An 18,980-nucleotide genomic window follows, 5' to 3' on the forward strand; every position below is an offset into this window, starting at 1 on the left:
ACACAACAGAACAAATACCCAGAACCCCTTGCAGCACTAACTCTTCCGGGACGCTACAATATACACCCCCGCTACCCCCTACTCCCCCCCCCAACTCAACCCCGCCCACCTCAATCTCCTCATGCTCTCTCAGGGAGAGCATGTCCCAAATTCCGAGCTGCTGTTTTGAGGCATGTTAAAAAAATAATGCACTTTGTGACTTCAATAATAAATATGGCAGTGCCATGTTGGCATTTCTTTCCATTACTTGAGTTGATTTATTTTGGAAAACCTTGTTACATTGTTTAATGCATCCAGCGGGGCATCACAACAAAATTAGGCATAATAATGTGTTAATTCCACGACTGTATATATCGGTATTGGTTGATGTCGGAATCGGAAATTGTGTTGGATGTAAATATAAACGGAATACAATGATTTGCATCCATCCATCCATCCATTTTCTACCGCTTATTCCCTTCGAGGTCGCGGGGGGCGCAGGAGCCTATCTCAGCTACAATCGGGCGGAAGGCGGGGTACACCCTGGACAAGTCGCCACCTCATCGCACTAATACACCCCCATACCATCACAGATGCTGGCTTTTCAACTTTGCGCCTATAACAATCCGGATGATTCTTTTCCTCTCTGGTCCGGAGGACACGGCGTCCACAGTTTCCAAAAACAATTTGAACAATATCGGAATATCGGCAAAAAAGTTATTATCGGACATCTCTAATTCATAATCATTATGAGATACAAGATTACACGTCACATAGGATTTTAAATATGATAAAAAAGAACACTTGGAAGATGCGGCTAGCTTTCAAAGCCATCTAAAACAAATGTAAAACTCTCCATCAACATTTTATATACACACTGCAAGTCTATATATAATGTAGTAACATACATGTTTATAACAATATGTAATATGTACAATATTTACCATATTTTGGGCATTGTAATCATTGATTTGTTCCTCGCATTGATTTCCATTTCCACAGCGGCGCAATTCTGACTTCCTGCAACAAATGTGTGTTCCTACTTCCGGAGTGTGTTTTCTAATCATGGCAGACTTGGTAATAGACAACGAAGACGACTTTTTTTTTTTTACACAAATGAGGATTAACAACCTTTTTTTTTTAAGGTGAATATACAGAGGACGAACTACTGGTTATAGAAGCCAGGCCAGCACGAAGCAATGGTAAAACGTTGGAGCAGACGGAAGCTGAGAGAGGGAGGTCGGCGTGACTCGAAGCTGCAAATGTGGTACTTGAAGCCAAATTATTTCGACATAAATGGAGTACTTACCCAAATAAACCGGGGAAAACGTCCCCGGCCAGCTGGACCAAACGCACAACTGTCCATCGAGTGAGTAATACTTGATATCATACCGTATCATACACACAGCACGTCACGCATGTTATTATAACTACAGTTCATACGCTGTCTGGCTACCTGTGTACAAACAAAACATGAAATGTGGCCTAATACTTTACAGATACTGTAATATGATTGTTCATGTTTTTCAGTCAGTACAGATTGCTGTCTTATCGCATTGTGTTGTGCATTACAAACTCAAACGCGTTTCGTGTTGACGTAGAATCTAGCTTATCTCTTTCGGTAGTTAGCTTTTACGGCTCACACCGAAGCAAGCCGATGTGTTAGTACGCTCGAAATAGAGTTCCTCAGTCTTTGCTCTAGCAATAACAATGAGTTGCTATAGCTTGGTTAATATACAGGTTACGGAACGTAAATTAAGTATTGGTGACGGCTTTTGAATGCATTTTAAAGTGATTAAGAGATAGAATTAATTGCTCCCATTAGCTGCATTGCAAGCCACCAAGAACGAGACGATAATTAAAAATTTAAATGCAAAAAACCCCCAAAACTTTTATCTTCTTGTCTCCCATAAGGAATGTGAACGATAGGCAAAATTACCCCCAAAAAGTGCAGTTCCTCTCTAAGGAAACGTGGTTTATCCGAGAGAAAACTGAGGGCAGCGAGAAAAGGGAGCGCTGCAGCCATGTGGAGACTGTGGAGCAAAGGTCTTTAACAGGGCGTCCACAGAGGTACGACAGGGGAAGGGATGTGTACCTTTCACATTTGAACCGATACAATACCAATTTACCTGTACCTGGGAATCAATACCAGTATTAAACAGTACCAATTGTCGGTACTGTTGCGTGTGTTAAAGGGGAACATTATCACAATTTCAGAATGGTTAAAACCATTAAAAATCAGTTCCCAGTGGCTTATTATATTTTTCGAAGTTTTTTTCAAAATTTTACCCATCACGCAATGTCCCTAAAAAAAAGCTTCAAAGTGCCTGATTTTAACCATCGTTATATACACCCGTCCATTTTCCTGTGACGTCACATAGTGATGCCAATACAAACAAACATGGCGGAAAGAACAGCAAGCTATAGCGACATTAGCTCGAATTCAGACTCGGATTTCAGCGGCTTAAGCGATTCAACAGATTACGCATGTATTGAAACGGATGGTTGTAGTGTGGAGGCAGGTAGCGAAAACGAAATTGAAGAAGAAACTGAAGCTATTGAGCCATATCGGTTTGAACCGTATGCAAGCGAAACCGACGAAAACGACACGACAGCCAGCGACACGGGAGAAAGCGAGGACGAATTCGGCGATTGCCTTCTAACCAACGATTGGTATGTGTTTGTTTGGCATTAAAGGAAACTAACAACTATGAACTAGGTTTACAGCATATGAAATACATTTGGCAACACCATGCACTTTGAGAGTGCAGACAGCCCAATTTTCATCAATTAATATATTCTGTAGACATACCCTCATGTCAGCAGGCCAGGGAAGCTAGGGTCGATATTCTTCTCTTGATCATCTTCGGGACGGTGTGAGCCAAGACATCCAGGGGGGTTTAGCTCGCTCGTCTGCGGGAACAAACTGCCGCCATTGCTTGCCGTGCTACCGAGGTCCTTTGTCACTGAATTGCTCACACACTCCGGCAGATTCAATGGGGGTCTGGCGGAAGATTTCTTTGACTTTATCGTTGGAAATGCATCTGCTTTGAGTGTCGCAGGATATCCACACATTCTTGCCATCTCTGTCGTAGCATAGCTTTCGTCGGTAAAGTGTGCGGAACAAACGTCCAATTTCTTGCCACTTTCGCATCTTTGGGCCACTGGTGCAACTTGAATCCGTCCCTGTTCGTGTTGTTACACCCTCCGACAACACACCGACGAGGCATGATGTCTCCAAGGTACGGAAAACAGTCGAAAAAACGGAAAATAACAGAGCTGATTTGACTCGGTGTTTGAGAAAATGGCGGACGTTGTGACGTCATCGCTCCGAGAGCGAATATTAGAAAGGCGTTTAATTCGCCAAAATTCACCCATAGAGTTCGGAAATCGGTTAAAAAAATACATGATCTTTTTTCTGCAAAATCAAGGTATATATTGATGCTTACATAGGTCTGGTGATAATGTTCCCCTTTAATGATTGTTAATTGTTTATTTTTATTTTTATTTTTTATTTTATTTTTTATTTTATTTTTTATTTTTTTGTGTGTCCTGTCCAGCTTCTCAGGCAAATCATATAGTTGATGTAAATGCCCATGTCGGCTGTTCAGATTTACTTTACAAAAGAGAAGTGTAGGATACTTCTCTTGTTGCCTTATTTGTATTTGACTTTATTAAATGTATTTATATTATCATTTAGTGCAGCCGGGCCGAAGCAGGAGGGGATAGAAAGAGAAAAAAAAAGAAGACAGAGGGGGAAATTGTGGGGACAAGAGGGGGATTAGACAGAGAGACAAAAACAACAACAGAAAACAACAACAACAACAACAATAGAGCAACATCAGCAAATATGACATGTACAAATATGATGATAAAAGTAATAGCAAATAAGCAGTTAGCGAAAAATAAAAAATAATACAGAAATGACAATGAGCATTATTACACTACAAATGGATCAATACAAATACCAATAGAAATAGCGCTATTGATAATGAACAATACCAATAATTTACCTTTATTATCAACAATACAGTTGTTTAAATGCAACAATACATATACGTAATGATAACTTGAGATACGAAAGAATGCAGAAAAATGGAGGGGGAGAAAGAGAAGCAACCTACATTAACCTTGTAGATTGTTATAGTCACAATAGGTTAAGCTTTGTCAGTGTGCCATGTGTTACACCCAGTTTACCCTAGGGCAACAACGTTAATATATGTTTGATGAAACGTGATTATGTGCATGAGTGTAAGTATGCATATGTACTTGTATATGTACAGAATGTGTATATGTGTTTGTACAATGAATGTATATGTACAGAATGTGTATATGTGTTTGTACAGTGAATGTATATGTATAGTATGTGTATGTGTATGTTTGTATATTGAATGTGCGTGTGGATGTACGAACATTAGGTAGGTAAATATGTACTGTATTTGTGTATGTATGTGGGAGCGTAGGTACCTATGTACGTATGTGAGCATATGTGAATTTGCATGTACAATACATTCGACTCCCAGAGTGCGTGGGAGCCAGAGCACGGCCCCATCACCCCCGAGAGCCCAACCCACAAACAGGAGGCGTGGTGCCCAGGGAACCAGGGACCACCGCCCCCACGCAGCCAAGCCGGCCAGCGACAGGAACCCCAGAGCCCGACCCACCGTACCGCCCACAAGGGCCAGCAGCACGCCGCAGACAGACGCACCCGGCAGAGGACAGGGCACGAGAAAAGCAGGGGACAGCCAGACCCCAAGCCAGCGAGAGACCACACCCCACACGGGCAGAAAGGCGAGACGCCCCGCCCGAGGGACCCAGAGACTCCCCGCAACCGGACGGGAAGACCGCCCCCGCCCCACCGGCAACCGGGCCCCCACGAGCCCACCCCCCACCCCCGGAGAGCGCGGCGAGGCCAGCCCCCGGCCACCCCACCCAAATCGGCCGCCACAGGACCACCCAGGCACAGGGCCACGGGAACCACCCACCCCACCCGCAGGGACCCCAACGATGGAGATGGAACAACCAGCAACCGCCCCGCCGAGCCCCCCCCTGAGGGAGGGGAAAAATTAAAAAATAATATTAATAAAATATATTTAAAAAAAAATAAATAAATAAATTAATTAATTTAAAAAAAAGAATTAAAAGAAGATCACAGACATGCTGACAAACAAGGTCACTACCCCAGCAACTGGCCGACTCGCAGCACCTCGGAATACCTTGCAGCACCAAGCTACCACAATAGACGCAGGGACTAGGCCCAACAGGCCCCAACCAAGACGGGCACCCGGAAGGGATGGACAGTTAATTGTTTATTACTAACATTTAATTTTGTTATTTAAGATTTAAAAGGGAGCTGATAATTGTGCTGTCCAGTTGTTATATAGTGTATTCTTACACCTCTGCCTCTCAGTCACAGTATTATATAGTAGACTTTGCATGCAGTTGCAGTTCCAACACTTTAGATGCCAGTAGTGTATATACTACTGTCGCTAGGAAGTAGTATTTGCCATTGAGTTGAATGTGCCAGTCGAAACCTTTGTTGCACCCTACAAAGTGTTTGTACTGTAAGTACTACTGTTTGATTGTAACATGCATTTTAGTATTACAAACCCCGTTTCCATATGAGTTGGGAAATTGTGTTAAATGTAAATATAAACGGAATACAATGATTTGCATCCATCCATCCATCCATTTTCTACCGCTTATTCCCTTCGGGGTTGCGGGGGGCGCTGGAGCCTATCTCAGCTACAATCGGGCGGAAGGCGGGGTACACCCTGGACAAGTCGCCACCTCATCGCACTAATACACCCCCATACCATCACAGATGCTGGCTTTTCAACATTGCGCATATAACAATCCGGATGGTTCTTTTCCTCTTTGGTCCGGAGGACACAACGTCCACAGTTTCCAAAAACAATTTGAAATGTGGACTCGTCAGACCACAGAACACTTTTCCACTTTGTATCAGTCCATCTTAGATGAGCTCAGGCCCAGCTAAGCCGACGGCATTTCTGGGTGTTGTTGATAAACGGTTTTCGCCTTGCATAGGAGAGTTTTAACTTGCACTTACAGATGTAGCGACCAACTGTAGTTACTGACAGTGGGTTTCTGAAATGTTCCTGAGCCCATGTGGTGATATCCTTTACACACTGATGTCGCTTTTGATGCAGTACAGCCTGAGGGATCGAAGATCACAGGCTTAGCTGCTTACGTGCAGTGATTTCTCCAGATTCTCTGAACCCTTTGATGATATTACGGACCGTAGATGGTGAAATCCCTAAATTCCCTGCAATAGCTGGTTGAGAAAGGTTTTTCTTAAACTGTTCAACAATTTGCTCACGCATTTGTTGACAAAGTGGTGACCCTCGCCCCATCCTTGTTTGTGAATGACTGAGCATTTCATGGATTCTACTTTTATAGCCAATCATGGCACCCACCTGTTCCCAATTTTCCAGTTCACCTGTGGGATGTTCCAAATAAGTGTTGGATGAGCATTCCTCAACTTTATCAGTATTTATTGCCACCTTTCCCAACTTCTTTGTCACGTGTTGCTGGCATCAAATTATAAAGTTAATGATTGTTTGCAAAAAAAAAAAAATGTTTATCAGTTTGAACATCAAATATGTTGTCTTTGTAGCATATTCAACTGAATATGGGTTGAAAATGATTTGCAAATTATTGTATTCCGTTTGTATTTACATCTAACACAATTTCCCAACTCATATGGAAACGGGGTTTGTATTTAGAAGACTACCGTAGTTTTCGGACCAGAGTGTACCGGATTATGAAAAGCACTGTTGATGAGTGGGTCGATTTAGGTCTATTTTGATGTGTTTTGACTATAAATGCTTGCGCAGAGGTAATAACCGGTATCAGCCTTACGCCAAAGTCAAATACAGACGTCCGTCAGCTGGACAATCCATCATGTTTGATTTCGGGGGTCCTATGCAGAGGGTCACTGGCTACACACTGTGGTGTGCAGATAAATGTGAGTGTTTTTGTTGCGAGCATTCAATGAAAAGAACGCCTCTGCTGCTGCCTTGCTTGCTTATTGACCCTTTTGATAGTAAAAGTAATCCATGAGCATATTTGCCTGTCAAGTCATGAAAAATGTGCAGTGGGGAACAGGCTCTTTTCGTTTTTCTGTTTTTTTTCTTGTCACTTCTGGTTTGATTTATTGCATCCAAATATAGGTGATATATAAAGTGTATATATGAATACAGATTTTGACTCGAGGTTGCCAGCTTGTTGGCTACACAGTCCTAAAATGGCTCCAATCCATCACAGCTGAGTTGTCTTCGATTAAAACTTTCTAAGTGTCTCTTGTGGTGTTTGGTTGTGGTCTGGCGAGTGTACTGATCGAGGATCTGAGAGGAAACACACCGTCACCAAACATTAAAACCAAAGATGAGGTGTGACCATGATGTCAAATGACAACAACTACGTGTAGCTTAGATCTCCTGATTTGTTGTCGTTCTACTGTATATTAACAAGCTGTCATGTCTGTGTAATCATGTTTTGTTTTAGTCATGTTTTGTTTTGTGTAGTTATTGGACTCTTTAGTTTGTGGCTTTTCACTCCCTTGTCTTGTTTCCATGGTTACCCATTAGTTTCACCTGTTCCACGTTTGGACTCATTGTGCACTCTTGTTTGTCACCATAGCAACCCATTAGCTTTCACCTGTCATGTCACGCATCTGTTTTGAGTCACGCACCTGTTGTTAATCATGTCTGTGTTATTTAAGCTTTTCATTTTCTGTTGTTCGTCCTTGTGTCATATCTTTTCTAACCCTGCTATCCTCTCGTATCAAGCCACAGTAAGTGTTTTTATTTCGTGTTCACAGTTTCTGCCTTAGAGCAAGTTTTAATTTCATTCGCCAAGTTTTTTACCTCCGCCATTGTGCGCGCCTTTTGTTTGCTTCTGTTTTGTAGTTTGTTAGTGTTTAAAATAAATCATATACCCACCTTCAAGCCATGTCCGATCCAAGTTCACTTGCATCTCGGGAAAACAAAAACTCCACAGTCCAAGTTCTGACACAAGCATCTTAGTCATATATTTTGTTTTAATCCCCTTCCAAATATGATCGGTTGACAAGGGAGCTTTATGTATTGTATGAGCGAGTGGTTTTCAATAATTTTCTGTCATAAACCCCAGATTTTTTCACTTTGCCATTGAATTGAAATACTTCATTACCTACCATATTTATAGACTTTGTTGTATGTCCTGGTCAGCCTGTTGATTCATTCACGCACTGCTGCCACTTAGCTGGAGGCTTTCGTATTGTTCAGGCACAAATTAAGACGCTAATACTGGAAGTCTTCATGAATTTCTACAGCATTGCCAGATAGGAAATAATCATACCAGAAGCTCATAATTTTAGTATATTGAGGAAAATTATGCATACCTGATTTTACCTTTTTTTTTAATATTTTTTTTTTTCACATACAGTTCAGAAATACAATGAATGTTCTTTTTTCTCTCCCCCAAATCAGTAAACCACAACAATTCTATATAAAAAAAACAAACATGCACCAGTCAAATAAGTACAGGCATATATTGACGTGAAGCCACGACAGCTGCACTCCTCAATGTCCCCAAACAGGGTGCAGCACTACACAAAAGCAGACAAAAGGCTCAACAATGATCTACATTTCAATTGCTTTTCAGTCGGGGTTAAATTTGAGATCAGTCTCTTTTACATATCCTAGGAAACCACCCCATATTTTCTGGAACTTTACATAACAACTGTTCAATTTCAGCCTAATGTTCTCCAATCTAAAGATATAAATAATATCTCTAATCCAGTGAGTGTGGCAAGGAGGCGCTGCACCTTTATAATTTAACACAGAGTTTTCTCACTCCGATTTTTGCTTTTTTAGGAAACTAGTAGCATTGTTGGAAAAAACAACAACTTCCAATCCCACCCTCAAGCTAAAATGCCTTTGAATTTAGCAACTGATAGTCCATAAATAATTGACTGTATGTGTAATAATAATGATTATAAATGTTATTTTGCAGATTCTATTAGGTCAGGTACAGTAGTACCTCAATTTACTATCTTAATTTGTTCAACGGCCGAGCTTGTAACACAAAATCAGCCCCGCCCATTGTAATTAAAGGGGAACATTATCACAATTTCAGAATTGTTAAAAGCATTAAAAATCAGTTCCCAGTGGCTTATTATATTTTTCGAATTTTTTTTCAAAATTTTACCCATCACGCAATATCCCTAAAACAAGCTTCAAAGTGCCTGATTTTAACCACCCGTCCATTTTCCTGTGACGTCACATAGTGAAGCCAACACAAACAAACATGGCGGAAAGAACAGCAAGCTATAGCGACATTAGCTCGGATTCAGACTCGGATTTCAGCGGCTTAAGCGATTCAACAGATTACGCATGTATTGAAACGGATGGTTGTAGTGTGGAGGCAGGTAGCGAAAACAAAATTGAAGAAGAAACTGAAGCTATTGAGCCATATCGGTTTGAACCGTATGCAAGCGAAACCGACGACAACGACACGACAGCCAGCGACACGGGAGAAAGCGAGGACGAATTCGGCGATCGCCTTCTAACCAACGATTGGTATGTGTTTGTTTGGCATTAAAGGAAACTAACAACTATGAACTAGGTTTACAGCATATGAAATACATTTGGCAACAACATGCACTTTGAGAGTGCAGACAGCCCAGTTTTCATCAATTAATATATTCTGTAGACATACCCTCATGTCAGCAGGCCAGGGAAGCTAGGGTCGATATTCTTCTCTTGATCATCTTCGGGACGGTGTGAGCCAAGACATCCAGGGGGTTTAGCTCGCTCGTCTGCGGGAACAAACTGCCGCCATTGCTTGCCGTGCTAGCGGGGTCCTTTGTCCCTGAATTGCTCACACACTCCGGCAGATTCAATGGGGGTCTGGCGGCAGATTTCTTTGACTTTATCGTTGGAAATGCATCTGCTTTGAGTGTCGCAGGATATCCACACATTCTTGCCATCTCTGTCGTAGCATTGCTTTCGTCGGTAAAGTGTGCGGAACAAACGTCCAATTTCTTGCCACTTTCGCATTTTTGGGCCACTGGTGCAACTTGAATCCGTCCCTGTTCGTGTTGTTACACTCTCCGACAACACACCGACGAGGCATGATGTCTCCAAGGTACGGAAAATAGTCGAAACAAATGGAAAATAACAGAGCTGATTTGACTCGGTGTTTGAGAAAATGGCGGATTGCTTCCTGATGCGACGTCACATTGTGACGTCATCGCTCCGAGAGCGAATATTAGAAAGGCGTTTAATTCACCAAAATTCACCCATTTAGAGTTCGGAAATCGGTTAAAAAAATATATGGTCTTTTTTCTGCAACATCAAGGTATATATTGACGCTTACATAGGTCTGGTGATAATGTTCCCCTTTAACGCGTCAAAGCAGACTTTGTTTTTCATGGCGGTAGGAGAAGGACCATTGGTACAAAATGGATGGATGGACATTTGTTTTATAGGAGCTTTTAAAGCGGAGGCTTGTCAGACATCTGAAGGATCCAGTTTGCGACTCTCCTTGAAAAGATAGTTAGCTTGTTAGTAATGTAGCTAACAACAGAGCGACAAGGTTGTGTGAAAAATGGCTTTAACGATCATGTTTGCAAAAGTCCGCCAGCTAAACTTTGTGTGCAGCTTTCTAAACACATCATCACCACAAAATGATCTTTTCTTTTTGAGCAAGCTCGATAGCTTTGGTGTTGATTTGTTTGTTGTGCGATGGCTGTTGATTTGACTGTTGATGCTTTGTTTTATTGGCAATTTGCCTGCCCTTGCTTTGAAATGGAAAAATGTTCAACAGAGTTATTTCTGTAATAGCCTAATGAGCTGCACTTTTACAGTATAAATACATATTTCTAAAAGAAGTAGTCATCTTTGTCATTTAGCACATGCCTAAACATACACTGTATTGCCAAAAGTATTTGGCTACCCATTCAAATGATCAGAATCAGGTGTCCTAATCACTTGTGACCTTCCAATTAGCCCACGTACAATATGCAGAGAGCGTCATGGAATGGGTTTTCATGGCCGAGCAGCTGCATCTAAGCCATACATCACCAAGTCCAATGCAAAGCGTCGGATGCAGTGGTGTAAAGCAGTGGTTCTCAACCTTTTTTCAGTGATGTACCCCCTGTGAACATTTTTTTAATTCAAGTACCCCCTAATCAGAGCAAAGCATTTTTGGTTGAAAAAAAAAGAGATAAAAAAGTAAAATACAGCACTATGTCATCAGTTTCTGATTTATTATATTGTAAAACTCATTATCCTGTATAACAGTGCAAAATATTGCTCATTTGTTGTGGTCTTTCTTGAACTATTTGGAAAAAAAGATATCAAAATAACTAAAAACTTGTTGAAAAATAAACAAGTGATTCAATTATAAATAGAGATTTCCACAAATAGAAGTAATCATCAACTTAAAGTGCCCTCTTTGGGGATTGTAGTAGAGATCCATCTGGATTCATGAACTTAATTCTAAACATTTCTTCACAAAAAAATGAAATCTTTAATATCAATATTTATGGAACATGTCCACAAAAAATCTAGCTGTCAACACTGAATATTGCATTGTTGCATTTCTTTTCACAGTTCTTTTTGACAGACATTTAAAAAAAATCTCACGTACCCCTTGGCATACCTTCAAGTACCCCCATTTGAGAACCACTGTTGTAAAGCACGTCGCCACTCGATTCTAGAGCAGTGAAGACGCTTTTCCATCTGGCAATCTGATGGACGAGTCTGGGTTTGGAGGTTGCCAGGAGAACTGTACATTTCGGACTGCATTGTGCCGAGTGCAAAATTTGGTGGAGGAGGAATTATGGTGTGGGGTTGTTTTTCAGGAGTTGGGCTTGGCCCCTTAGTTCCAGTGAAAGGAACTCTGAATGCTCCAGTACACCAAAACATTTTGGGCAATTCCATGCTCCCAAACTTGTGGAAACAGTTTGGAGCGGGCCCCTTTCTCTTCTAACATGACTGTGCACCAGTGCACAAAGCAAGGTCCATAAAGACATGGATGAGAGAGTCTGGTGTGGATGATCTTGACTGGTCTACACAGAGTCCTGACCTGAACCCGATAGAACACCTTTGGGATGAATTAGAACGGAGACTGAGAGCCAGGCCTTCTCTACCAACATCAGTGTGTGACCTCACCAATGCGCTTTTGGATGAATGGTGGAAAATTCCTATAAACACACTCCGCAACCTTGTGGACAGCCTTCCCAGAAGAGTTGAAGCTGTAATAGCTGCAAAAACTGGGCCGACATCATATTGAACCCTATGGGTTAGGAATGGGCTGGCACTTCAAGTTCATATGTGAGTCAAGGCAGGTGGCCAAATACTTTTGGCAATATAGTGTATCTGAAGCTGAATTTAAAAGCAGATGGCTTAATTAGAGCCACTGAATAGGTGTACGTATCATAATCTGATTAGTGGATTATTCGTTAAGATAATCATTGACTAGATGACTATCAGAATAGTCGTTGGTTGCAGCCCTACTCGAAAGTTGAGGTAAAATTGTACTGGAACAGTGATTTATTAGCATAAAAGCTTATGGACCTAGAGGTTAAAGTATGTATATGCTGTCTATAGCAGTAGACTGTTGAATAAATACGATGGTAGGACATGAATGGTCCTCCTCTGTCTCTGAACATCAAGCAGTGCCACCAAAGGCATTGTGGACTTTGTGGAATAGGAGTAGCTGAGCGAGCACACAAGCCTTTGTGAAGTCTTTGGTTTGACGCCGACACGCCACTCTCGCAGGCTCCACTTCCACCTCTCCCGTTCAATTACCATCCCATCTGGCCGTCGCTACTGCTGCCGCCGCAATGACGGACGAAGTCACTTTTGAGGACTTGAAAGCTGATAGGAGCGCTGCAGTCGCTCAAAGGACGGCGTCTGCGGCGACTGCCAATTAGGCCTTCAACGAGGGCCCTTCCATCCCCGGGAAGAAATGGACGTTTCAAAGCGGAAAAGGTGTGTAAGGAAAGCACAGTTTTATGAAGGCCACTAAAGCAGTTTATGCCACCGCACAGTAATGCGCCTGGACAAACTCTTCTTTCGGAGTGAAGTGACTCACCTGCGTAATGTCAGCCATGATACTTCCCCCAATAAACCCGTCTGCTGCACCTTACAAATACAGTCATCTCAATCATGGCTGCAGAGGCGAGGGTGTGTAGGATGAGAAGGCTGGATGAGCCCCAGTAGCGCACACAACAATAAAATATTGTAACAAGGTGCTTTTACACCACTCCAGTGCTGAATGCTCACTGGTTTTATTGCCCCATTTCTGCCAAATTGCCAAAAATAATGCTAGTCACATGTTATATACTGTAGGCTTGGCTTAGGTGTCCAGGGTGCTCTGAAGTGATACAGTACATTTCAGGGTTTTTTCAACAATACGGTTTGGAATGAATGCAAGGTCTGGACAGAAAGTAAATGAGTAGTTGTAGTTCCACATAATTCTTGCAAAGAGCAATAACCTTTGCATTCTCATTTCTTCAAGTTATGCATCTTTGCCCATGGGTCTGGACTTTTTAGACACCCTAAGTCGTCCCTCGCCACTTTGCACTTAATATATGAACCTACGCTATTTTTAAACTACTTTATATTCTCTTCTACTTTAATTGGAGACGTCAGGCTGTAGCCATGGTGACAAAATGTTCAACATATTTGGAGTTTGTCATACACATTAAGATATACCCTATATGGACTTTTATAAGACCAGTTTTGGAGGAATATTTATAATTTTAAACATCAATATTATTTAAAAATCGTTTTAAATCATGTTGTTTTCAATATCAGTGAAATAATTTCTGGTATATTACAAGAAAAAAGTGTCAATTGTTTGGTGAATCATTGCTAAATCTCTCTCACTCAAGGTATCGAAATATGGCAAATCACAAATCGTTACCCGGCAGTACTGACTGAATTTGGTAGGTGCTTATAGAAGTACCCAATTCAGTACCCATCCCTAGTAGTGACATCATAGCACTAATGATTTTCTGTTGACCAGCTTATAGACTAGTTTCACTCTTCAAGTAGAGAGGAGACTGAGGGCCGCAAGGAAACAGAGCACTGCAGCAAAGTAAAGACTGCTATAGCACAAGGCTAAGACATAGCAACAGGACAAGCTAACATTAGCATGTTAGCATCTGATAGTATCTGATACGACCAGGTTCTGTCTAATTTAAGCATCCATAGACGTTGGGACGATGGAAACGAGGCATTGATGCTAATTTCTCAGAGAGAAGCTTGTTCATTTTGAACGCTGCTTTGACCCAACGTGACCAAAATATCTCGGTTCTCAAGTCAATTAGTTTTTCAGGCTGAAATATATACATACAGCTCAAATATGTACATACAGTGGCAGAAGTATTCTAACTTCACAAGGCCCGCTGGCCCTACTCATCTGTCATTACGATTTTTTAGTCCCTCAAAAAGGCACAAATTGTGAAATGACTTTTCCAGATACTGTTCTAATTAAATTTTATCTACTGAAGAACTGATTTTACCTTATTTTACAAATTGTTTTCATCCTTATGGCTGGTTGTTATCTTTGTGTTCTCATCCAGTAAGTCGACCTTGGGTTAGACATATTCAATTAGTACCTTCATCAATGCTGGTGGAAAAAAAGTGTTTTATTGTTCTATTGTCAATGCTCAACCTAACCCAGGCTTGGCATTATTCATTTAAATGGTAGAAGTCTACTTCTTAAACTGGATCTTGTGAGGATCTGGGATACAACTACTGAAACTGACATACTTGTCTTGTCTGAAACCTGGCTTAAGAAATCCATCACGGACAAAGATATTACAATTAGGGGCTATGATAAAGAAGGCAGAATTGCAATATATATAAAACATACATTTATTCCTGCTCACTTATTATCTGCATCCCGTAGCAAACAATTTGAATGACTTGCACTTAAAGTGGAACTCCTTAAGAACAGTTTTATCAGTGTTGGTGGTTGTTACAGACCCCTCTCAGCAAGCTATCACTGACCAATCAGCTCTCAACCCTGAATTTTAATAAGACTCTTCTTATTGGGGATCTGAAATGGGTCTGGCTGTCGTCTTTCTCTGATGGTTTTAAATCAACCTGTGACTCTTTTAATCATACACAGCTCATTAACAGCCCAACCCGCGCAAATCTTATATTCCCAGAGAAATCTTCTCTTTTACTGTAGATCTGTTTTTAATAAATGCTCCTCATGAATATTCTGATATTGGTATCTTTGCAAATGATTTGAGTGACCGCTGTGGAATCGCCACTGTTAGGGAAGCTAAGCTACCAAAACTGGGGCCTTAAATTATTTTTAAATGTGACTGAAGCATTTTTGTGACCAAGCTTTTTATCATGATGTATGACTGTTCTTTCACAATATTATGTCACTCGACATCCATTGCTTTCGGTCTCCCCTAGAGAGGGGGGGGTCACCCACATATGCGGTTTCTCATAGTCATTCACATCGACGTCCCTTATGTGGGCTCTGTACCGAGGATGTCGTTGTGGCTTGTACAGCCCTTTGAGACTTTTGTGATTTAGGGCTATATAAATAAACATTGATTGATTGATTGACTCTTTGATTGGTCCAGGATCACTCTTTTTAGTGACGTTGAGTTGGCTTGGAAATATTTTCATGATGCAATAACAAACATGCTTCTCTACGTAAATTGAGAGTGAAAGGTAGAAATAATCCTTGGTTCTCTCCTGAACTGTCCAGTCTACTGAAATCAAGGGATGCTGCCTGGGCCAAAGCTAGAAATACCAAATCCTAGGCTGACTGGATGTTTTTTAGGCAGCTCAGAAATCGCTTTACTTACTTGTCAAGAAGTCAAAGTCTGAGTGTTATCTTTCGCAAACCACCAGTAGCTTAAATGATCCCAGAAAATTCTGGAAAGTTATAAAAACGTCAAATGGAAGTGAAACCACAAATGATCTGCCAACTTGCATGGTTCTGGTTCTTTATTTGACTCATTATCTTCACATCCAATTCAGCCGAATGTTCAGAAGGTTTGCATGTCACCATTCCTTCACACTTCCATAACTAATACGTTTAGTGTTACTTCTCTGGATGTGTTTGAGGTCAAGAGAGCCTTAAAACAAGTGGATCCTGGTAAATCTGCAGGACCTGACAAACTTGAACCCCTCTTTTTAAAGTCAGCCTTGGATTTTATTGCAGAACCTCTTACCTATATTTTTTATCTTTCTTTGTCCAGTAATGAGATTCATAACATTTGGAAATCAGCCCATGATTTACCGTTATGGAAAGGAGGTGATCCCACAGCTGTTAATAACCAAAGACCCATCTCTAAGTTATGCGTCCGAGCTAAACTTCTTGAAAAGTTTGTTAGTGAGCAACTTAAATATTTCTTAGACACCAATGGTCTGCTTTCTGAACATCCATCAGGTTTTAGACAGAGACATAGCGCCATAACCACTGCTATAAAAGTTGTAAATGACATTATTGAACCATTGGATTGCAAAAAATATTGTGCAGCTCTATTTATTGACCTGTCAAAAGCATTTGATACGGTCGACCATATCATTCTGACAGACCAATCCTGTGCAGTCTGTCTATCTCAGCATGCTCTAAAGTGGTTTCCTAATTACCTGTCTGATAGAACCGAATGCGTCCAATTTTCTGGATCCTCTTTGTCTTTCCTTCCTGTAATAAATGGTGAACTGCAGGGTTCCATATTGGGTCCCGTTGTTGTTTTCAATCTATGTAAATAATCTCTGTGATGATGTGACGGATGCTGCGTTCCATTTTCATGCAGATGACGCAGTCATATATTGTTCATACCCCAATGTTGTGTGAACCTTTGAGCTCCTGCAGTCAGCTTTTGTTGTTCAATCCCAGCTGACTCAGATGAGACTAGTACTAAATGCACAAAAATCGAAGGTGGTGTTATTTTCAAACGGTAAATTGAGCACCCCAAAAATATGAACTGTTCATAAGGTTGAACTTGAACTGGTCACAACATTTAAACTTGGGGATTGTCAATGATGAGAACTTGTTCTTTAGATTTCACATTGAAAAACTTGTAGCTAAACTTTAAAATTAAATTTTTTTTCCCCCTTCAAATTAGGTATCACTTGGTTCTGACCACTTTTAAGCCTTTGCTAGATTATGAATGCACCCGACTCTTGTTTGACAAAACTCGATACTGTATACCACTGTGCCTCACGCTTTATTACCGGTTGTGGCAACCTTGTCCACCATTGCACTTTGTATGCAAAGGCAAATTGTCTATCTTTATCAGTAAGCAGATTTTTTTCGATGGTCGTGTTTTATATATAAATCCCTTCTTGGTCTGGTTTCCCCTTATTTGTGTTCTTTTATGTCTAGAGACTCCAGTCGCTACAGCTTAAGGTCACAGGACATACTTAGAATATTTGTTCCTAAAGCCAACACAAATCTTGGTAAAAAAAAGCTTTCAGGTATGCTGCTCCATGGTCATGGAATAATTTACAGAGGGATCTGAGGTCAACTGAGCTGATCACTTCTGGGGAATTTCAGGCCATTTTAAAGGATCAAGAAACTGTTTCTATTGGGCATTGTACTTGTTTTTAAGTTGTTTCTACTGAAAAATGTTATACATTGTTTTTATTACAATATACACTATATTGCCAAAAGTATTTGGTCACCTGCCTTGACTCAAATATGCACTTGAAGTGCCATTCCATTCCTAACCCTTTGGGTTCAATATGATGTCGGTCCACCTTTTGCAGCTATTACAGCTTCAACTCTTCTGGGAAGGCTGTAAACAAGGTTGTGGAGTGTGTTTATAGGAATTTTTGACCATTCTTCCAAAAGCTCATTGGTGAGATCACACACTGATGTTGGTCGAGAAGGCCTGGCTCTCTGTCTCCGTTTTAATTCATCCCAAAGGTGTTCTATCGGGTTCAGGTCAGGACTCTGTGCAGGCCAGTCAAGTTCATCCACACCAGACTCTCTCATCCATGTATTTATGGACCTTGCTTTGTGCTGCACTGTTGCACAGTCATGTTGGAAGAGGAAGGGGCCCGCTCCAAACTGTTCCCACAAGGTTGGGAGCATGGAATTGTCCAACATGTTTTGGTATACTGGAGCATTCAGAGTTCCTTTCACTGGAACTAAGGGGCCAAGCCCAACTCCTGAAAACTAACCCCACACCATAATTCCTCCTCCACCAAATTTCACACTCAGCACAATGCAGTCCGAAATGTACAGTTCTCCTGGCAACCTCCAAACCCAGACTCGTCCATCAGATTGTCAGATGGAAAAGCGTGATTCATTAGTCCAGAGAACGCGTCTCCACAGCTCTAGAGTCCAGTGGCGACGTGCTTTACACCACTGCATCCGACGGTTTGCATTGGACTTGGTGATGTATGTGGCTTAGATGCTGCTGCTCGGCCATGGAAACCCATTCCATGAAGCTCTCTGCGTACTGTATGTGGGCTAATTGGAAGGTCACATGAAGTTTGGAGATCTGTAGCAACTGACTGTGCAGAAAGTCGGTGACCTTTTTGCACTATGTGCTTCAGCAGCCGCTGACCCCTCTCTGTCAGTTTACGTGGCCTAACACTTGGTGGCTGAGCTGCTGTTGTTCCCAAACGCTTCCATTTTCTTATAATAAAGCCGACAGTTGACTTTGGAATATTTAGGAGCGAGGAAATTTCACGACTGGATTTATTGCACAGGTGGCATCCTATGACAGTTCCATGCTGGAAATCACTGAGCTCCTGAGAGCGGCCCATTCTTTGACAAATGTTTGTAGAAACAGTTTCCATGCCTAAGTGCTTGATTTTATACACCGGTGTCCGGGCCAAGTGATTAGGACACCTGATTCTGATCTTTTGGCAATATAGTGTATGTAAGTAATTTATTTAAGTTGTGTGTGACTGCTGCTGTTTTCTGTTGTTTTTATATGTATTTCTGTACCTTTTTTTTTGCTGCCCTCTTGGAAGTTTTTACCTGGTTAAATA

The sequence above is a fragment of the Nerophis lumbriciformis genome, linkage group LG17 (assembly GCF_033978685.3).
Source record: "Nerophis lumbriciformis linkage group LG17, RoL_Nlum_v2.1, whole genome shotgun sequence".
Lineage (NCBI taxonomy): Eukaryota > Metazoa > Chordata > Actinopteri > Syngnathiformes > Syngnathidae > Nerophis > Nerophis lumbriciformis.